A 23,609-nucleotide genomic window follows, 5' to 3' on the forward strand; every position below is an offset into this window, starting at 1 on the left:
TTGGGAGTTATACCTGATGTAAATGACGAGTTGATGGGTGCTGATGAGTTGATGGGTGCAGCACAGTAACATGGCACAAGTATACATATGTAACAAACCTGCACGTTATGCACATGTACCCTAGAACTTAAAGTATAATAATAATTAAAAAAAAAAAAAGTGTGTAGCACCTCCCCCTTTGCTCTCTTCCTCCTTCTCTGGCCATGTAAGATGTGCCTTCTTCCCCTTTGCCTTCTGCCATGATTGTAAGTCTCCTGAGGCCTCCCCAGCCATGCTTCCTGTACAGTCTGTAGAACTGTGAGCCAATTAAACCTCTTTTATTTATAAATTGTCCAGTCTCAGGTAGTTCTTTATATAGCAATATGAGAATGGACTAATACAATTAAGGAAATTCATCTTATTGTATAACTGTTAGAAATATTTCCGTCAGGGTCTCAGTCACCGCCGCCAGCCCACACACTCTGCTCTCCCACCACTCCACCACCCCCCTCCTCTGCCAGTCACAATGGAAGAAGAAATCGCCGTGCTCTTCATTGACAATGGCTCCTACATGTGAAAAACTGGATTTGCTGGGGCGATGCTTCCTGAGCCATGTTCCCCTCCATTGTTGGGTGCCCCTGGCACCATGGTGTGATGGTGGGCATGGGCCAGAAGGATTCCTATGTGGGTGATGAGGCCCAGACTAAGCATGGCATCCTGACCCGAAGTACCCCATCAAACATGACATCATCACCAATGGGGTGGGACAACATGGAGAAGATCTGGCACCACACCTTCTACAACAAGTTGCATGTGGCCCCGGAGGAGTACCTGGTGCTGCTGACCAAGGCCCCCCCAAACCCCAAGGCCAACTGAGAGAAGATGACTAAGATCACGTTTGAGATCTTCAACACCCTGGCCACGTACATGGCCATCCAGGCTGCGCTGTCCCTTTACGCCTCTGGGCACACCAGTGGCATTGCCATGGACTCTGGAGATGGGGTCACCCACATGGTACCCATCTATGAGGGCTACGCCCTCCCCCACACCATCCTGCATCTGGACCTGGCTGGCTGGGACCTGACTGATTACCTCATGAAGATCCTCACCAAGTGCACCTACAGTTTCACTACCATGGCTGAGCAGGAGATGAAGCGTGACATCAAGAAGAAGCTGTGCAATGTCTCCCTGGACTTTGAGCACAAGATGGCCACTGCCGCATCCTCCTCCTCCCTGGAGAAGAGCTACGAGGTGCCTGATGGCCAAGTCATCACCATTGGCAACGAGTGGTTCTCGTATCTGGAGGTGCTGTTTCAGCTTTCCTGGGCATGGAATCTTGCGGCATCCACGAGACCACCTTCAACTCCATCATGAAATATGACGTGGACATCTGCAAATACCTGTATGCCAAAATGGTGCTGTCCAGTGGCACCACCATGTATCTGGGCATTGCCACCAGGATGCAGAAGGAGATCACTGCCCTGGCACCCAGGACTATGAAGATCAAGATCATCACGCCCCCCAGAGTGCAAGTACTTAGTGTGGATCAGTAGCTCCATCCTGGCCTCACTGTCCACCTTCCAGCAGATGTGGATTAGCAAGCAGGAGTAGGATGAGTTGGACCCCTCCATTGTCCACCACAAATGCTTCTAAATGGACTGCAAGTAGATGTGTAGCATTTGCTGCATGGGTTAATTCAGAAGTATAAATTTGCCCTTGGCAAATGCGTACACCTCATGCTAGCCTCACAAAACTGGAAAAGCCTTCACAAAGAAATTGTCCTTGAAACTTGTATCTGATATCAGCACTGGATTGTAGAACTTGCTGATTTTTTTTGACCTTGTATTCAAGTTAACTGTTCCCCTTGGTATTTGTTTAATACTCTGTACATCTCTTTCATTTCAACCCTTAGTACATACATGTGGTTTGGTGACTTCATGGCTAAGAATGTGCTTGTGGAAGACAAGTCTGTAGCTTGGTGAGTCTGCATGGCCAGCAGTCTCCGATCTGTGCAGGGTATTAATGTGTCAGGGCTGAGTGTTTTGGGATTTCTCTAGAGGCTCTCATGGGCTTCTGAACCAATTGTTTCTGTCCTGCTGGTCTGTCAGGGTTGGAACAGTCTAAGCCATAGGACCCAGTTTCCTTCTTAGCTGATGTTTTCCTGCCAGAACACCATGGACTGTTGCTTGCCTTGAGTTGGAAGTAGTTTGCATTTACACCTGTACATGTATTTATCCTTTTAATTTATGTAAGGTTTTTTTTTTTGTATGCAATTCTGGATTCTTTAAAGAGATGACAACAAATGTTGGTTTTCTACTGTTATGTGAGAACATCAGGCCTCAGCAAAACGTCATTGTGTAAGTAGAAATAAAAGTGCTGCTGTTAAAAAAAAAGGAAAAAAGAAAAAAAATGAAATATTTCCCTCAGTTTCCTGTTTGCTTTTTAGCTTTCTGTATTATACTTTAAAAATATTTTTATTTTCCCCCAAACAATGCATACAGTTATTATAAAAGTCAAAGTATATAAGGCTTATAATAAAGTAGAAGTCCTTCATTGCACTTCTACTCACTGAGTTCATGCTTTCCAGAAACAACTGTTTTCGCTTCTCTTAGCTATTTCTCTGGCATTTATCTACAACTTCTAAATAATATGCTTATATTACTTTTCTTTATTATATCAATTTTAGATGTTTTCTATTGACTTCTGTCAATGGATGTTGAAGATTTATCTCTTTTATAATAGTTCCTCCTTCCTCTCCCATATATATACTTATGCCTTCTATTGGCTCTCTATATGTACTATTTAATTTTTGGGTTGGTCAACATTCAGTGTTTATATTATTTTGACTATTTAAATGTTATTTGTAGTTGAGCTGAATAATTTACTGTGATTAGATTTCCATTCCTGTCAACTCTTTGTTTTTCTTGGAGTTAACAATAGCCTCAGGTTTTTATTTGCTTGAAACTGGTAGATTGGTAGTTTTAGTAGGCCCAAAATAGTTGAATATTTTCAATTTTATATGTTTCAACTTAATACACCTCTTTGACTAGAATCAAGCACATTGAATAAGACTTTTTTTTTCTTTTGAAGATATCATCCTGGAGCCCTTCATCCTCTTACACTAGTCCTTCTATTTAGGTTGTATCTCAACTCAAGGAGGCTGTGCTATGCTTGGTGTTTTCGACTATAGAAGTCCACTGGAATGATTTCCTAGAAAGTAAATCTGTAGTTTTGATACAGTTAAGCAGGCCTAGTCAATTTTTTTGATGGGACAGAGGTAAAAATCTGGAATTTTATTTTATTTATGTATTTATGTCTTTATGTATTTATTTATTTAAGACAGAGTCTTGCTCTGTGCTTAGGCTGGAGTGCAGTGGCACAATCTCAGCTCACTGCAACCTCTGCCTCCCAGGTTCAAGCGAATTTTGTGTCTCAGCCTCCTGAGTAGCTGAGATTACAGGCATGCACTACCATGCCTGGCTAATTTTTGTATTTTTAGTAGATGTGGGGTTTTGCCATGTTTGCCAGGCTGGGCTTGAACTCCTGGCCTCAAGCAGTCCACCTGCCTTGGCTTCCCAACGTGCTGGGATTTACAGGTGAATACTGTGCTTGGCCTTTGTTTCTTTTATAAATATTTTATTGACTCTCCTGCTTTTAGTCTTAATCCCTGCCTTCTGGGGCATTTGGTGCTTCTAACTTCTGAGCCCCTCAGGGGTTCTGTGAGGAAACTGGATTGCTTCTCATTGCCATAATCCTTTTTGACACTTGCATTTCCATTTACTTACTCTACTCAGTCAGTTACTACTCATCCAACCACTTTTCCAAGTTTTCCCATCACTTATTTTCTGTTTCTTCTTTTTCACTTTATTTCATTTTGTGGATTTATGCCATCTGTATTCTTTTGTGAATAGCTCTGAAACATTTTTCAGTGGGTAAAAAAAATATTAGTGAGTGTTCTGTCTAGCTCATTCATTCAGGTTCTCTCTGCCTCTGGCTGTCTTTGAGTAAGCTATTCCCCAACTCTGCTTGTGGAACTGAGCATAGTGTACATATTTTCAGTCTATAGGTATTTTATTTAAATCCTGACCACAATGCAAAGAAATTTTCTCCAGTACGGAATGTAAATCTCTTCAAGTCAAATTCTCATTTGAATCAGTTGTAACATCTTACTGGTCCCCTCATTAATTAATTAATTAATGAGTTAATTAAAAACATTTGCCAAGTATTCATTTTATATTTATATGAGAGTTATGACTATACCTTGGAAAAAAATATCTTTTAACAATTTTGAAGTTCCTGCTGAGATGCACAGTAAGTTCTCCTGATCAGAGCCAAGTTTTCCTATCACTTATCTGCTGCTTCTTGGTTGTTTTTTTTTTCACTTTCTTTGCTTTTGTGGATTTATACCATCTTTATTTTTGTGCCCACAGAAGTATACTTTATGAGCAGCCTATGTCAAGACACATTTTTTCTTGGCTCCTTAAGGTGAATCCCAAGTGGCAATAGAACTTTAACTTTGCCAGCTCTATATTCTCAGGAATTTTTTTCCTATCAGTTAATTTTGTTTTCGTTTTTGTTTTTGATTCTTTTATAGCCAGTAGGTTATACTTCATTGGTGACAGCAATGACTGGGAGTTTGGCCTTATGATCTGGCTATTTGGTGATCTGTGTAGATAGACGATAGATACCTATTCTTTGTTGGGTAAGAGATGACAGAGAATCTGGTTTGTTAGTCTTTTTAATTTGTTTTCTGTTTGTTTAAATGTTTGTCTATTTTGAAACAAATCAATTAGAAATTGCATGGCCACTAGGAAAGAGAATATCTCTTTTGATATCTGGATTAGTGAGGGTTTTTTAATTTGCTTTTTGTTTTTAAATTTCTGTGTCTCTTGTGTTACTTGACCTGTGGCTAAAATTGTAGAATTGAAGCTATGAGCTCTCTGTCTGTAATTTGGAAAGGCATTTACCTCTCAATGTGTGTATATATTTTCCTGTTTCTGGAGGGTGTAAATAAATAAGATTACAAAGTCTTTTAAATTAAAGGATATTTGTTCTGATTGGTTAATAGAATAAATAAATGCCTATATAAAATCCCTAAAATATAAGCAATTAGATTTCTAATACTTTAATGTGCTATAAAAATGCACTACAATTGGTTCTTCCTGAAGCTAACTCAGAAACCTTTTAAGAATCTGAATTCACATAATTAAGCAAATATTTGGCAAATGATTAGTTTACCAATGTGAGTTTAATAAAAACAGCTTTGTCTTTTCTGACATATCACTATTAAGTATAATATAAACAAACAGCTTATTTTACCTGGGTATGTTTTTCTTAATATTTTTTAACTGATCAAATAAGCTAACATTACTTTTACGTAATGTTTAAAATTGTGAAAAATGTAAGTTTATGTCCAAGTGAAGTGAAACCTTATTCTGATACACTTTTTATTTCAACAGTAATTGTGTTTTATAATATGTCATGTTGAAGATAATTTCTAAGATCTCTAGGTAACTTAAGCCTTAAATTGATATTAAATAAATTAATATGTAATCAATAGATATCTAATTACTTTCTAAGTAGGATAGAACACTGACACATATATTATTAAGAATAATTTTACTTATTTGTGTATATTACAGAAGCTGTAACAATGAGTCATGTTAATAAATGTGCTCACTTTTGCCACACAGGGATGCATGTAACTACAAAAAGTTGTATTATGAATTTTGTTAATCTGTTTAAATGCTTTGAGATGACAGAAAGATGTTAATTATCTACTTTCTTGTCTTTTCTGTGACATAGAAGTTAATTACTTCAGTTAAAAGTTATAATTAATATGAGTGGTTACAATTGTACTGGGAACACTAGTGACAGAAAAATGCAACTGAGAATGTGCTTTTGTTTTTTCATAAGCAGAAATTCTTGGAATTTTTGTTCTTCAGATGACTTCACACTTATTGAGGACTTCAGAGAGCTTTTGTATATGTGATTACAACTATTTGTATTTACTATATTAAAAATCAAAACTGAGAAATATTTAAAATCTCCATTTATTCATTTATTTAAAGATGGCAATGATGAATGTATAGCATGTAATCATAAATAAGAGCTTCATACGAGCTTCATACTATGATAAAATTAGTTTTAAAATTGTAGACCCCCTGATATCTGCGTTAGAATAAAAGTGTCACCAGAGTATGAAAGAGCATCATAACAGCTAAAACTTCAAAGTGAAAGCTTAATATTTAAGCTACTAAATGTGTTAAAACTTATACAAAATTCGCTCTGTCTTGATGGGCTTGGTTGCTTGATTTACTGATTGTCTTTACCTACAATGTGAATGGTTATTCTTTCTATGGTAACCAACCTTCCTGATTTGCCTAGAACCATAGGGTTTCCTGGATGTGAAATTTTCGGCGCTAAAACCAACACAGTCCTAGAGAAACCAGGATAGTTGGTTGCCCTATTTACTTTCTGTGTCATCCACCTAGAAAGCAAAGATTCTGTGACTCACCTGAATAACTGTACATTCTGTATGTTAACTTTATGCTCTTATCTATGAAAAAGTAGAAAAAGGAGAAGAAGAAGAAGAAAAAAAAGAGGAGGGGGAGGCCGAGGAGTGGGGGTGTGCAGGGGTGAAGAAGGAGGAAGAGGAAGAGGAAAAAATTAAGAAAAAATGTTCCTTATTTATGAAAGTAAGGTTTTTCTTTCGTGTAGGGTTCTTTACAACCATGTTACCTTGTATATTCATTTTTAAATGTCTTATTTGTCAGTTTAATTTAATAGGAAACCAAGTACTATTTCTCAGGCACTCATGAACCTATCTTAAGTGTCCAAATCTTTGACAGCTCTTTTGATTTTTGCCTTCCAAAAATCAGATCTGAAATATAGACGAAAATAAAATAAAACTTGCAGGACATCTTTTATACCTAAAACAGTTTTTGAGATTTCCCAGAGGATTCCTAGAAAATCAAAAAGATTTGTTCATTTACCTTATAAAAAGAGATACTGGAAATGATTAGCTTTTGTGGGTTGCATGGGTTGTCACATCAGAAGATCCGTCCTGTGTTCTCTAGATTAAATTTGCATAGGTCAGATGCTATTAATATAAATATTTTAGAAACTTTATGCCTTATGAGGTATTCATCAATGCCTTGCTTTCTGTATATGTTTCAGTTTTAAGGAAAACACCGATCAAAAGTCTTATAAAGTAGTTCTGTTGAATTTTCCTATATCTGAGTCTTAGTAGTGTTTTACCTGATAATATTGAGCAATAGTGTATTTCGATTGTTGTTTAAAATGTTAGTTGGCCACAGCCTTTTTTCATTTTTAAAAAAGCTTGAATCAAATAATTTTAGGCCAGTGGTTCTCAATGCACAGATATACTCACAAAGTTTTATAGAAATAGAGAAGTCTGAGCCCTACTCCAGACTTACTGAATCTCTTTTCTTAATATTCTTGGTATGCTATTTACATGCTAAATCTAAGGATTATTATATGTTGTAGCTCAAGAATTTTTCCTCTATAAAATATACTCATCTAATTTTATAAAGTGGATATGACATTCACTAATTTCTTAAAAAGTAGACTTAATTATTACCCTAGGAGATATTTGTTTACATTTTTTCAAGTGAATGGCTTTATTATCTTTGTTTTGCATGCCACCAACCAGCCAACCAACTTTCCTTGTCAGTTGCATTATTCTTGCATTATTTTTATTATACATTCTCATCAGTCTTTTTACACTTGAAAATTAATCAAATAACTCTAGCTCTGTCATTCATGAGTGGTTTTTGTTACTCTAATGCTTGTTGAAGTTTGTCCTATTAGCTACAGGCTGGGGTGGTGTCCTCAACAAAGAAGGACAGGCTCAGAGTCTTCATGGAAAAAGTTACTTCAAATACTTACCCTTCAAAGCATTGATTCATAGGTAGAGGTATCTGAGTTGGAAACACTTAAGCAACTTTCAGATCATATCAGTATATTGAGTGAGGATTTCCAGAACTCTTTTTAGTTGAGGAACAGATGGCCTCATGAGACTACTATCTATGTATGCATTTGCATCATCTATAGATATTGATAGTTTTTTCTTCTTATTTCCAGTTTTTATACTTTTATTGTTTTTGATTGTCTAAATACAATGGCTAAACCTTCCGAAAAAGTAGTTAATAATACTGATGATAGTGGACATTTTTGTTTGCTTCTTCTTTTTTTTTTTTTTGAGATGGAGTCTTGCTCTGTCACCCAGACTGGTGTGCATTGGTGCCGTCTTGGCTCACTGCAAACTCCACCTCCCGAGTTCAAGCAATTCTTCTGCCTCAGCCCCACAAGTAGCTGGAATTATAGTTGTGAGCCACCACGCCTGGCTAAATTTTGTATTTTTAGTAGAGATAGGGTTTCGCCATATTGGCCAGGCTGGTTTTGAACTGCTGACCTCAGGTGATCCGCCTACCTCGGCTTCCCAAAGTGCAGGGATTACAGGTGTGAGCCACTGCGCCCAGCCAGTTTTTCCTTCATTTTAGTGGAAATACTTTTAATAGTGTTTTTATGATAAGACTGATTTGCTAGTTTTTAGTCTAATGTATCTTGTTAAGAAGTCAGCCATCCATATCTATTTTACTCAGCATTCATTTTTAAGTATCAATAATAGATGTTCAGCATTATGTGATTTTTCTCCTTTAACATATTAATATAATAAATCATATTGAATCTTCCTTACATTCTAGGAATTAACACCGTTGTTTATGGCATATTTTTTAATGTGCTTCCTGATTATATTTGGTTATATTTATTTAGACTATTTACATGTATATTTACAAATAAGGCTAATATATCATTTAATATATCTGTTTAGGGTGTGAATACTGTACTGGTTTGTAAAATAAATTTGGAAGCTTTTCTTTTTCCTCCCTCTGTCTTAGATTGTTTTACATAAGAGGTGGTTAGGGTTGGAAGTGAATACTTAAAACTGTCATTATTTGAGGTGGTATAATCATTTACCTAGGAAAAGTCACAATCAACACCCAATCTATTAGAACTGATAAGATAATTCCGAAAGTTTGCCAGATATAAGAGCAACCTACCAAAATCAATAGCATTGCCCTATGCAAGCCATAACTTACTAGAAAATATAATAAAAGAGGAAGAAATTATTCACAAGGGCAAGAAACCTACAAAGAGTCTAGGAATTAATAGAAGCAAAAACACACAAGATCTCTAAGGAGAAATCTTACAACTGCCCATTAAAAGACACAGAAGATGATTGAATAAAAGGAGAGGCAGTCTATACCTTTGGATTGGATAACTTAACATTGCAAAGATTTATATTGCCCACAGATTCATCTATAAACTCAATGTACTCCCAAATGAAATTCCATGTAGATGTTTTTGGGAATACGATAAATTCACTCTAAAATTTATACGGAAGAATAAAAGTCCATGTATAGCTAAGTGTTTATAAAGAACAATGAAGGATGGGGATTTATCTTACCAGATATTAAGATATACTACAAAGCCAAAGTAATAAATACACAATGATATTGACACAAGTTCAGATAAACAGACCAGTGGCACAGAATAGAGAGCTCAGAGACAGACCACTGTGTATGTGGGGAGTTAGTGTACAGTGAAAGTGCCACTACGATTCAGTGGGAGAGCGACAGAGAGTGAGCAAACTGGTTCATTAGACAGAGAGAAATAAGACCAGATATCTTGCCAACACCGCATACAAAGGTGCATTCTATGTGAATTAAAGACCTAACTGTGAATGGTAAAACTACAACATTTTAAGAAGATGTAGGAGACTATTTGTACCTAAGAAGGAAAGACTTCTTAAACAAAACTTCAGAAGCACAAACTATCAAGCAAAAAATTATATTTATTACATATAAATTAAGGGTTTCTGGAAAAAAAAGAAAAATTTCTAACATTCCAAAAATAATAGTAAAGAAATGTCTAACATTCTAAAAGAAAATTAAGGATTTCTGTTCAACAAAGGATACTACTGACAAGGCTGATTTATAACAGAATGAGAGAAAACAGTTGCAATATCCAAACCAACAAATGAATAATAATATCTAGTACAAGCGCAGAAGGTAAAACTCAAAATTCTAACAAATATGTGAAATGGTATGCAAACTGATTAGGAGTCAGGGAAATGTGAATTAGACAATAATGGGGTATCACTTTATAGTTGTTAAACCAGCCAAAGCTAGAAGGTGGATAATTCCAAGTGTGGTGGAGATACACAGGACAGAGGGATATGGGAGCTTGAGGATGTGTAGATGGTACAGCCACCTCAAACATAGTCTGGCCCTATTCAGTCAAACACATTGTCTATGCATTCCCTAGACCCTTCCACTTCTGGAGTACATGTCTCGAGGCAGTTCTTACATAGATCAATGAGTGGCCTGTATAGGGACATTGTAGGAACTTGTGTATCCCTTACTGGAATGGTGAAGAGGTAAAATGTGGTAGATGTACATCATGAAATATTATATAACTATTAGAAGCAATTAATTAAATGTGTACAGAGCAACATGAATGAACCTCCCTCCCAAATGAATGGAGCAAAAAAAAAATGTAGGAAACACAATAAGATATATAACACAATCTCATTGACATAAGTTAAAAATATAGTACCACAGAACAATGCACATCTTGTAAAAATATGCTAACACTAAAGTGGAGAGAATGACAGAACAAAGACAAAAAGGAACAAAGTTATTCACACACACACGAAACCTTGAAAGAAAAAAATGCAGTAGTATCATTTGCCCCTTGAAGATTTAGTTAAAAATTGCCTATGAAACCATCCAGGCATGGTGCTTCTGTGAGAAAGGATACATCCTTGATAACTTTCTTGATTCATTTAAGGCAATTAGTCTCTTTAGATTTTCTGTCTATTCTAAGACCAGCTTTAGTGTTTCTTATTTTACTTGAAAATTTTCCATTTCTTGAGGAAATAATTGTATTTACTTTTTTTTCCTCTGTATCAGTGGCTATTTCCCCATTCCATTTTTAGTTTTATGTATTTATGATTTCTTTTTTTTCTTAGTTTGGTTATTAGGTAGTAGTGTCTTTGTTTCTAAATATCCAACTCTTAGATTTGTTTTATTTTTGTTTTCAGTGTCATTAATTTCTGCTTGCTGCTTTAGTAATTTATTTCTCCTATTGTCCTTATGCTTATTTTCTTATTCTTTTTCTAATTTTTAAATTCTTTCTTTCTTTCTTTTTTTTTTGAGACAGAGTCTCACTCTGTCACCTAGCCTGGGGTGCAGTAGTACTATCTCGGCTCATATGCAACCTCTGCCTCACAGGCCTGAGCAATCCTCCTATCTCAGTCTCCATGTAGCTGGGACAACAGGTGCATGCCATCATGCCCAGCTAACTTCTGTATTTTCTTGTAGAGATGGGGTTCTGCCATGTTGCCCACACTGGTCTGGAACTCCCAAGTTCAAGTAATCGGTCTGCCTCCACCTCCCAAAGTGTTGAGATTACAGCCATGAGCCACTGTGTCCGGCCTCTAATTTTTAAAGTCTTGTATCAATTATTTATATACTTTCTTTGTTGAGTAGTATTGAGTATTTAAGGGTATAAATATTTCCTCCAGCTCCTGTTTTAACCATACCCCTTAGGACTTTATATGCAGCATAATTTTAAGAAACCTTTTATTTAAAAATAATTTTAGACTCACAAGAAGTTGTGAAAATAGTTCAGAGAGATCCCTGTATGTACCAGCTAGCTTCCCTGAATGGTGACATCTTATATAGATATAGAGCATGACCAAAACCAGAAAATTGATTGGTGTAATTAATACTATTAACTAGATTACAGATCTTACTCCTAGTTTGCCAGGTTTTTTCTTGCATGCCTTCATTTTTGTATGTCTTTCAGTACAATTTTATGATATTTAGTCTCATGTATAGATTCGTATAACCACCACCATGATCATGATACAGAGATGTTCTGTCCCCACAAAAGAATGCTCTTGTGCTGTACCTTTACTGCCCCTTATAGTCATACCCTTCCTTCCCTTCCTAGCCCCTGGCAACCACTGATGTGTCCTTCATCTTTATAATTTTATAATGTCATCTACATAATGTCATGGAAATGGAATCATATAGTATGTAACTTTTGAGACTGGCTTTTTTCACTTTTCCATTATGCCCTAAGACCCATTCAAATTGTTGTTAAGAATCAATAGTTTGCTCCTTTTTTATCACTAATATTCCACTGATGGATGTAACACAGTTTTTTTTTTTTCAACCTTTCACCTATTAGAGGTTATTTGGATTGTCTTTAGTTTTTGGCTGTCACAAGTAAAATGGCTATCAATATTCATGCACAGGTTTTTGTGTGAACATAACATTTTATTTCTCTGGGAAAAATATCCAGGCGTGTGATTGCTGGATTGTATGGTAAGTGTATGTTTAATTTTTAAGTAACTGATGACTCATTTCTAGAGTTGTGCTTCTATTTTATATTTTCACCAGCAATGTATGAGTGATCCATTACCTCTGCATTTTTGCTAGCATTTAGTATTTTTAAAAAAACTTCACTAAAATAATTATTTTCTTCTTTGTAACTTTATCCACATGATCATATTTTCTACAGTGAAAATGTATGTTTTATTTTCATTTTCCGTGGTTTTGCATTTATTGATTTATTTAAATGTTAGTTTTGGGGGTACATGTGCAGGTTTGTTACATGGGTATAAAATGTGATGCTGAGTTTGGGCTTCTATTGATTCCATTATTCAAATAGTGAACATAGTACACGAGATGAGTTTTTCAACACTTGTCCCTCTCACTTTCTCCCCACTTCTGGAGTCCCCAGTGTTTATTGTTGCCATCTTTGTGTCCATGTGTAGCCAATACTTATAAGTGAGAACATGCAATGTTTGGTGTTTTGTTTCTGCATTAATTCACTTAGGCTAATGGCCTCTAGCTGTATCCATGCTGCTGCAAAGGACATTACTACATTCCTTTTTATTGGCTGCATAGTATTTCATGGTGTATATGTATCACATTTCCTGTAACCCCAATCCACCACTGATGGGCATCTCGGTTGATTCCACTCCTTTGCTATCGTGAATAGTACTACAATAAACATACAAGTGCTGGTGTCTTTTTAGCAGAATGATTTATTTTCTTTTGGGTAAATACCCAGTAATGGGATTGCTGGGTCAGATAGCAATTCCAATTTTAGTTCTTGGAGACGTCTCTAAACTGCTTTCCATAGGGACTAAATTGGTTTACATTCCCACCAACAGTGTATCTGTGTTCTCTTTTCTCCACAACCTTACCAACATCTGTTATTTTTTGACTTTTTAATAGTGACTATTATGACTGGTGTGAGATGATATCTCATTGTTATTTTAGCTTGTATCTCTAGGATGATTAGTGTAGTTAAGCATTTTTTCATGTGTTTATTGACTACTTGTATGTCTTCTTTTGAGAAGTAGCTGATCATGTCCTTTGCCTACTTTTTAATGGGATTATTTGACTTTTTCTCGTTGATTTCTTCAAGTTTTCTATAGATTCTTTGTCAGATGCACAGTTTGCAAATATTTTTTTCCCATTCTGTAGGTTGTGTGTTTTCTCTGTTGATTGTTTTGTTTTGTTTTGCTGTGCAGAAGCTCTTTAGTTTAATTAGGTCCCAATTGTCAGTTTTTGTTTTTGTTGCATTTGCTTTTGAAAATTCAGTCATAAATTATTTGCCTGGACCAATGTCCAGAAGTGTATTTCTACGTTTTATTCTCAAATTTTTATAGTTTGGAGTCTTACATTTAAATCTTTAATCCATCTTGTGTTAATTTTTGTATATGATTAGAGATACAGATACAGTTTCATTCTTCTGCATATGGTTAGCCAGTTTTCACAGCACCATTTATTAAATAGCGTGTCCTTTCCCCATTGTTTATTTTTGTTGACTTTGTCAAAGATCAGTGGGTTGTAGGTGTGCAGCTTTATTTCAGGGTTCTGTATTCTGTTCCATTGGTTTATGTATCTATTTTTGCACTAGTACCAGCTAGCATTTAGTATTACCAGTATTTAAAATTTTTGCCATTCTAACAAGTATTCAGTGGTATGTCACTGTGGTTTTAATGTGGATTTTCTTAATGTCTAATGGTGTTAAACATCTTTTAATGTGTTTGTTTACTATCTTTTTTTCTTCACTGGTAGAATGTCCACTCAAGTCTTTTGCCCATTTTCTTACTGGATTTTTTTTTTTTATTTAACTGGTGAGTTTAGAGAGTTCCATATTGTTTTAGATATGAGTCCTTTGTCAAATATGTAATTTGCAAATATTTTTCCCACGTAGTTTTAATATTATCACCAATTTCTAACCATTTTGCTATTTAAGTTTTGATTTACAGTTTAATTCAAAGGTTTTTAAGGGAGTAAGTAGAACACAAAAAGAATAAAATTTATTAATGATATAATGTTAGCCAGCAGTGGTTATCTAGGGCAAAGGGAAAGGCATCTTGCTTAGGTAGGATTTTAGCTGAGTCTTGAAGAATAGATAGGTAGGGCTTGGGGGGAAAAAATCTGTGGTTGATTACAACAACCTTGAGGGTTTATTAATCAGGGGTTATAAAATGATGAGAGTCCCAAAGTGCAAAAGAGCAGAGATTTTCTGAAGACATATTCAAGCATTATCTTCATGCCCCAGATTAGGTGACGCAATGCCCACCTCATCTGAAGAACAGCACCCTCTCAGAGGTGGCCTCTTTTGTAGGCCAAAGGTCCCCGCCTATGGCTGCGTGGCAGGAAGATTTCTTAACACGGTCTGGAGGTCTTCATAGAGGGGCCATAAACGTAAGCATGGTCAAGGTTGGGCTGATAAACACAGTGTGTGAAGTTCAGGCTATTAATTAACTTATTGAACAGTTTTGTACCCAGTAACTGAGAGAACTCAGGGATGGGCAGAGAGGGAGAGGTGAACAGCATGAGACTAGGTCCTGCCTGGCTAGAGAAAGTCTAATGGAGGCCCTGTGGTCATCAAATGGGTCAGTAAGAAAGAGTTCCTCGATATGCAAACCTGACTTGGCCCCTATCTGCCAAGATTTCAGCGGAACCAAACCAACTGAAATTGAGTAAACTTAGAAAAGAGTGACTCAAGAAGGGCTTCTTGGAAGAAGCACTTTTTGAGCAAGTTCATAAGAATTGTTAGAAAGGGAAGGATCAGGCATTTTTCAGGAGAAAATGGGAAGGAAAATAATGTCGTGCAGGAGACATCACATTCACTTCAGGAGACAAGCCTAGCTCAAACAGAAAGAGAGTGTTCAGATGTTCAGAAAAGGGACTTCAGGGGGCTTTAAACACCAAAATGAGCAGATGCTACATGACAGGAATTAAGGTGCTACTGTGGGCACTGGAAGTTCCCTGAAACTCTCTCCCCTGCCACTTGTCACAGTGTCTGAGACATCACAGAAGGTCTAAGAGCACTTTTTTGGATTAAGGCCTTGATCCCTTCAGGTTCTTCTTTTAGAAGCAGAAACATATTTCTTCCCTCTGGTAATGCCCCCACAAAATGCACCAGCCTACAGTACTACACCTGGGGTTGCGTATCTGTGCTTCCCAGAAATATCCCCTCTTAGCTTTGGAAGTATTTAGCCCCTTTGCAGGCAGTCTTTCTAGATTCCTGCATCTCACACTGCCCTATAGATGCCAGCAAGCTCCTGGAGCACTGGCCCTCTGGAGTACTCATTCGGTCCCTTGTCCTGATGTGACATTTCTTGAGTGAATGGCCAGTCATGGTTTCAGCTCTGAGCCAGTGGTCAACACACATTTACCGAGGAATAAAAGACTTCAGGGAGATACCTCAATCCCCCAAGGCCATTTTGAAATTGTTATCTGATATTGAATTGGAAAAAACTACTTTAAAGTTCATATGGAACCAAAAAAGAGCCCGCATTGCCAAGTCAATCCTAGGCCAAAAGAACAAAGCTGAAGGCATCATGCTACCTGACTTCAAAGTATACTACAAGGCTACAGTAACCAAAACAGCATGGTACTGGTACCAAAACAGAGATATAGGCCAATGGAACAGAACAGAGCCCTTGGAAATAATACCACACATCTACAACCCTCTGATCTTTGACAAACCTGACAAAAACAAGAAATGGGGAAAGGATTCCCTATTCAATAAATGGTGCTGGGAAAACTGGCTAGCCATATGTAGAAAGCTGAAACTGGATCCCTTCCTTACACCTTATACAAAAATTAATTCGAGATGGATTAAAGACTTAAATGCTAGACCTAAAACCATAAAAACCCTAGGAGAAAACCTAGGCAATACCATTCAGGACATAGGCATGGGCAAGGACTTCATGACTAAAACACCAAAAGCAATGGCAACAAAAACCGAAATTGACAAATGGGATCTAATTAAACTAAAGAGCTTCTGCACAGCAAAAGAAACTACCATCAGAGTGAACAGGCACCCTACAGAATGGGAAAACATTTTTGCAATCTACTCATCTGACAAAGGACTCATATCCAGAATCTACAAAGAACTCAAACAAATTTACAAGAAAAAAAACAAACAACCCCATCAAAAAGTGGGCAAAGGATATGAACAGACACTTCTCAAAAGAAGACATTTATGTAGCCAACAGACACATGAAAAAATGCTCATCATCACCGGCCATCAGAAAAATGCAAATCAAAACCACAATCAGATACCATCTCACACCAGTTAGAATGACGATCATTAAAAAGTCAGGAAACAACAGGTGCTGGAGAGGATGTGGAGAAATAGGAACACTTTTACACTGTTGGTGAGACTGTAAACTAGTTCAACCATTGTGGAAGACAGTGTGGCGATTTCTCAAGGATCTAGAACTAGAAATACCATTTGACCCAGCCATCCCATTACTGGGTATGTACCCAAAGGATTATAAATCATGCTGCTATAAAGACACATGCACACATATGTTTATTGTGGCACTATTCACAATAGCAAAGACTTGGAACCAACCCAAATGATCAATGATAGACTGGATTAAGAAAATGTGGCACATATACACCATGGAATACTATGCAGTCATAAAAATGGATGAGTTCATGTCCTTTGTAGGGACATAGATGAAGTTGGAAACCATTATTCTTAGCAAACTATCTCAAGGACAAAAAACCCAACACTGCATGTTCTCACTCTTAGGTGGGAATTGAACAATGAGAACACTTGTACACAGGAAGGGGAACATCACACACTGGGGCCTGTTGTGGGGTGGGGGAGGGGGGAGGGGGGAGGGATAGCATTAGGAGATACACCTAATGTAAATGACGAGTTAATGGGTGCAGCACACCAACATGGCACATGTGTACATATGTAACAAACCTGCACATTGTGCACATGTACTCTAGAACTTAAAGTACAATTAAAAAAAAAGAAATTGTTATTTGATATTGCTCCCATTTATTTATTTTATTTCATTGGGTTTATTGCTATTGTTGTAGTTGTTCTTGTTCTTGTTTGTCTTGATGTTTTTGTTTCGTGGCTTATAACAACAGAAATTTATTCTCTCAGTTCAGGAGGCCAGAAGTAAAAAAAAAATCCAGATGTTGGCAGGGTTGGTTCCTTCTGCAGGTTCTAAGGGGAGAATCTGTTCAGTGCCCCCTCCTGTCTTCTAGTGGTTGCCAGCAATCCTTGACATTCTTTGTCTTGTAAACACATCACTACAGTTTTTGCCTCCGTATTCAAATTGCCTCCTTCTCTGTGTGTGTCTCTATCTCTTATGAAGAGAGTCATTGGATTTAGGGCCCACCATAATCCAGTATGATCTCATCTCAGTCTCTACCTTAATCACATTTCCACTGAGTTAATTAAGTATTTAAGTTGATAGAAGAACTGGCATCTTATTCTATCCTTTAGTTTTGGACTCCTTAGGATTCAGAACAAGTTGAGGTTTGTTAGCTCTTTCCCCCACCTGCTACAGGGTCCCCTTTTTGTAGCTTCTTGGCACCCAGACTGTGCAATGTGGCCTCATGAGAAGGGAAGAGTCTTTGGCATCACAAAGACCCAGGTGCCAATCCCAGTGCTGCCTCTTAGTTCTGCCTATAAAACCCTGCAGAGTGGAAAGAAAGTCTTGCTGTGAACTGGTATGCCAGACACATGGGGTTCAGAAGACAGGGCACAGCAGTCCTTCCTCGTTCCAGAAACCAACCTGATTGTGTATTTGAGAGTTTCTTTCTCAGTTATTGATTGCTTTGTAACAAATTACCCCAAGACTTAGTAGTTTGAAATAACACAAACATTTATTATTTCACAGTCCTCCGGGTCCAGAATTTAAGAGTAGCTTAGCTGGGCTGGAGAATCTTCTCTTAATGGTGGCTCACAGGCTGTGGGTGAGAAGTCTCACTTGCTCTCCACATGTGCCTTTCCACAGGGCTGCTCGAATGTCCTCATGACCTAGTGGCTGGCTTCCTTCAGAGCAAGTGGTCCAGAAGAGAGAGCAAGGAGAAAGCTGTATCTTTTGTGACCTAGCCTTGCAAGTCACGCACCATTACTTCTGCTGCCAACCCACATTCGAGTGGAAGGAAATTAGTCTGCACCGTTTGAAGTAGTTGTGTCAAAGAATTTGCCAAAATATTTTAAAACCACCTCAGCTCCCTTCTCCACTAGATCTCCATCCTTCTCCACTGTCTTTATCTACTTAGTCTTATTATCACTCTGCTCCCCTCACCTCCTAGCTCCCACCCCCAGGGTCTAGGATCTGTTAGAATGGTGTGTTTGTGGTAGTGGGGTGGTGGGTGCCAGATTAGATCTTAGAAGTCCTAGGCAGCACTGGAGGGGCTTTAGGTCCTTCTAGTTTTAAAACTTAAGTACATTTAAGTTTTAAAACTTAAGGGTGTGGTGACTCATGTCTGTAATCCCAGCACTTTGGGAGGCCAAGGTGGGTGGATCACCTGAGGTCAGGAGTTTGAGACCAGCCTGACCAACGTGGTGAAACCCCATCTCTACCAAATATACAAAAATACAGAAAAAAAAAAATTAGCTGAGTGTAGTGGTGCGGGCCTATAATCTCAGCTACTTGGGAGGCTGAGGCAGGAGAATTGCTTGAACCAGAGAGACAGAGGTTGCAGTGAACTGAGATCGTGCCATTGCACTCCAGCCTGGGCAACAAGAATGAAACTCTGTATCAAAAACAAACAAACAAACTTAAATGTCTACAGGAAAACTCTCCGGTTAACATTGAGACTACCTCCTGTTGTATAACCTCAATACTCACTAAAATCTCTTATTCTGTAGTTCAAATAAAAGATGAATGAGGAAAGAAAAAAATGGGTTAGGAAGAAAGAATACCTTATTTTGACATATATATGTGTATACTTTTAACCAATTTTATTAACTTCCCAGAGATTCAATTTATTTATGAAGAAGATGGGGATAATAATATTTGTCTCACAAGACTGTTATGTTAGGACTACTTTAGTTGCAAATAATAGAACCCCAACTCATACTAGTTAAGGGTTGGGGTGGCTTATTGACTTATAAGTAAAAAGTACAGGGTTAGGAATGATTTCAGGAAGGACTGGCTCCTGCTGCTTAAATAAGGAAGCACCTCTTCATCTCTGGGGCCCTGCTGTCCTCCATATTGGCTTCAGGAATAGAGGTGAAACAAGCAAATTGGCAGTGGTCCTCTATACTCATGGTGAAGACCAAAGGATATAAAGGAAATAAACTGCCCTGCACTTTTGATGGAAAATTTTTTTTTTCTAGATTCTTCTGCTTTCCCATCTCTCTCTCTCTCTCTCTCTCTCTCTCTCTCTCTCTCTCTCTCTCTCTCTCTCTCCTCTCTCTCTCTCTCTCTCTCTCTCTCTCACACTCTCAGTCTCTGTGATCATTTAATAAGTCCTTTGGATTCTCCCTTAGCATTGCTGCTTGAAAACACCCCTCCTCTCCATTCCACTGCCTTGATGTGGCCTCCTACTGCCACTCCTGGACTACTGGGGCGCCTGAACCTGAATCTGGCTCCAGATGATCCGTCATTCCCACATACCTCTGAACGGCCCCTTGGCCACAGAGGTCTATGTAGATGGTTTATGCCAGAGAAACCTGGCTGCAGATGAGTGGTAGAGCAAGCTAGCTGAGATGGAGTGGAGATGCATGGTAGCCATGGTGCTGGCACCACGTTTCCCAGTGCAGCCCTAGAAACCAGAGCATCTGTGAGCTGAGGGAGACCAGATGGCCAGAGCGCACTGCAGCTTCTCAGCTTCCACTCACAAGCAGCTTCACCCTCCATCTTCCCTCCCAGGAGAAGTGACTGCTTTCTGTGCTTTGATCTACAGTGGAAAGTGCCTGGCTAACCCTGCCAACCAGCTCTGCAAGGGGATTCACAGTGAAGCCAGATGGAGTTTGATTTTGTTCAGGCTTATTTATTTTAAATTTTATTTATTTTAATTTGCTTTTAAAAAAGTTTTTAATCATGAAATATTTCAAACATCTATAGAAGCAGCCAAGATAGTTGAATGAATTCCATATACCCATCACCCAGCTTCAAAATTTATCCACTAGTGGCAAGTCTCATTTCAACTCCATTCCTGCTATTATTCTTCTCCTCAGTTATCTTGAAACAAATCCCAGACATTATGCCCTTTTACCCATAAATATTTTAGCATATATTTCTAAAAGATAAGAACTTTTAACATACATGACCTTAATGCCATTGTCACACCTAAAAATTTAGCAGTCCAGTATTTTTGGTAATATCAAATATCCAATCAGTTTACAAATTTTCCTAATTATCTTTATAATGTTTATTTATTTATTTATTTTTTTACAGTTTATTTGTTCAAATTAGCCTTCACATACAGGCCATATAGTACAATGGATTGATATGTCTCCTGAGTATCTTGTAGTCTGTGGGTTCCTTCTCCATTTCTTTTTTGTTCCTTGCAATTTATTTCGAGAAGAAACCAAACTATTTCTTCTGTAGAATTTCTCTTAGTCTACATTTTACTGATTGCATCCCTATAATGTCCTTTAATTTGTCCCTCTATCCCTGCATTTTCTGTAAATTCATAGCTAGATCCAAAGACTTGATCAGGTTCAGAGTTGACCTCTTGGCAGACCACGTCATAGGTGCTGTTTTGTAGGAGGCACAAGCACCTCCTGGTTGCCTATTTTATGACATCACTGCCTTGATTCATTTATTCATTAGGAGCTATTAACTTTTCTTAATTATAAAGAGAATATATTCTCATTTTAAAATGACTTAAATCATATAACGTGATATAAAATGAAAAGTAAAAGTCAAGTGTCATGTTTTTCCTCCTGGCCCTCTAAGTTCCACACTTTAGAGCTAACCATGTTTATAAGTGATCATGTATTCGCAGTAATTTAAAAACTTGGGTTGGGCTCGGTTGTTCACTTCTGTAATCCCAGCACTTTGGGAGGCTGAGGTGGGCAGGTCACTATGCCAGGAGTTCAAGACCAGCCTGGCCAATATGGTAAAACACTGTCTCTACTAAAAATACAAAAATTAGCCAGGTGTGGTTGTAGGCACCTCTAGTTCTAGCTACTTCAGAGCCTGAGGCACCAGAATCACTTAAACCTGGGAGGCGGAGATTGCAGTGAGCCAAGATTGCACCATTGCACTCCAGCCTGGGTGACAGAGCGAGACTCTATCTCAAAAAAAAAAAAAAAAAAAAAAAAAAAAAAAAAAATTTATATAATTACTTCAAGAAGGTGAGAGGGTATATATGGCAGAGATATGCTAAGTGTAGCCTCCCCACCCCACAAACTCACATAATTATGTATAAAACAAAGCTATTATATGCATAAGACTCATACAATAAAAAGTATAAGTGTATATTATATAATATTATATTCATATAAACATTATAGAAAAAAATTGCAATACAAGACAACCATCTTGGGAAATCTCAAGAGGTATGTGATAATTACCAAATGAGTGGCTATTTTAGAAAATATTTTTGTAGTTGAAAGTAACAAAATTCCACTGGCTTAAGCCTGAAAGAGAATTGTGATATGAAGCTACAGGAATAAATCTTAAGGTCTTCCAGTGGGAAGTGTCACTTGGCCTGACAAAAGATTATTGTGTCCACAATCTAAAAAGCCACCAGGAACATGGAAAGTGCCATCTCAGGCTTCTCTCTGCATATTTGCTTTATTTTTCTCTCTGCAGACCAGCCTTCTCTGCCTTGGTATATACAGGTCAACAGAACACTCCTTTCCCCTCCTACGCCACCAAAACTCAGGCTCTGGATCCTCAATTTGAGCAACAACAGAGGCTCACCAGCATCTCTGAGTCCTGATTCCAGATTTCCAGGGGAGATCTGTTTGGCTGCCATGAGTCAGGTGTCTACTAACCTGGTCCAATCAGCTATGGCTGTGGGCCAGGTTGGAAAGAACAGACATGACAGCAGCTTCCTCTCCTGCCTGGCACTATGGGTATAAGGGGCTGGTCTCAGGAAAGAGGAGAGGGCTATGAGATAGGCAGATACCCATCAAAAGGTATGGCAGTCAGTGTGCTTTATTGCAAACAGAACCCACTCTAGCTCAAGTGGAAAAGGAATTACGGAATTTTAGGTTTCCCACAAATCTCTAGGATCAAGCCTAAAGGCTATGCATCAGGGAGCCATATACAATCTACACTGCAGTACTACTCCGTGTCCGCCGCCAGCATAGATAATGCCCATGACACTGGACAGCAGGAACCAGAAGCTCCACCACTGGTGCCATCCCAAAGCCATTCCTCTGCTGCCACCATTTCCAAAGGATCAAATCCACATAATTCACCTTCCTCGCATGGCTCTCTTTCCAAACCTTGTCACTGGAGTGCATCTAATTAGGGGAACCTCGGCCTTATGCCTGAAGCGTGGTTGCAAGATCAGCTGAAAAAGTGAGTTCTGGAAGGAAATTCCCCAAACATGGGAGAGAGTTGTTCACAAGGTGGTGGGCAGCCACAAACAGGACTGATGACTACTGGAGGTGTCTAAGATGGTAAGACTGAGTTAAACTTTAGGATCTCAAACAGGGCCTCCGATGGGGAACACAGTGTTGAAGGCAGGACTATTTGGACCAGACATCACATTCATCAAAGACTTTGCGACCTTTGATATTATCTCCAAATGAAATTACACACAAAGGTTGAAGAGAGACAGCGATGGGACAGAATGAAGTTGTTCTCTGCCTGTAAGCTGTGCACCATGATTGGACCAGACTGCCCCAGATGCACTATGAATTCATACATTTTTAAAGTCCCATACTTATCTTGGAACTAGCACCACCTAATTATGTTACATTGTATTTGATTTGTTATATGTAATCACTTAAAATAATCTGCAACTTTTGTCATTCTGATCTAGTATTTCTTTACTGGGGGCACCTGTTTCAGAAAGTAGACGTAGCCAGGATCACCTTTGAGAGGCTCAGCGCTCAAACAAGGGGGATCTTGTGGGCTGTTGGTGGTTGGAGGGAGGAGGACCCCTAACTTGTCTCTGAAGTACTGGTAGAATTTATTTTGATAATTGGAGGGGGGATAGGAAATGTCGTTGTTAAATGTCCCTCTCAGAGTGAATCAAATATATATATGTGTGTGTGTGTGTATATATATATGTGTGTGTGTGTGTGTGTATATATATATATGTATA

At 38.0% G+C, this 23,609-nt stretch overlaps 1 pseudogene; it reads left to right on the forward strand.

The window, feature by feature from the left end:
• The first annotated feature begins 518 nt into the window (after positions 1-518).
• On the forward strand, positions 519-1,632 carry LOC105469960 (actin, cytoplasmic 2-like; annotated as a pseudogene).
• Positions 1,633-23,609: the final 21,977 nt, after the last annotated feature.

The sequence above is a fragment of the Macaca nemestrina genome, chromosome 2 (genome assembly GCF_043159975.1).
Source record: "Macaca nemestrina isolate mMacNem1 chromosome 2, mMacNem.hap1, whole genome shotgun sequence".
Lineage (NCBI taxonomy): Eukaryota > Metazoa > Chordata > Mammalia > Primates > Cercopithecidae > Macaca > Macaca nemestrina.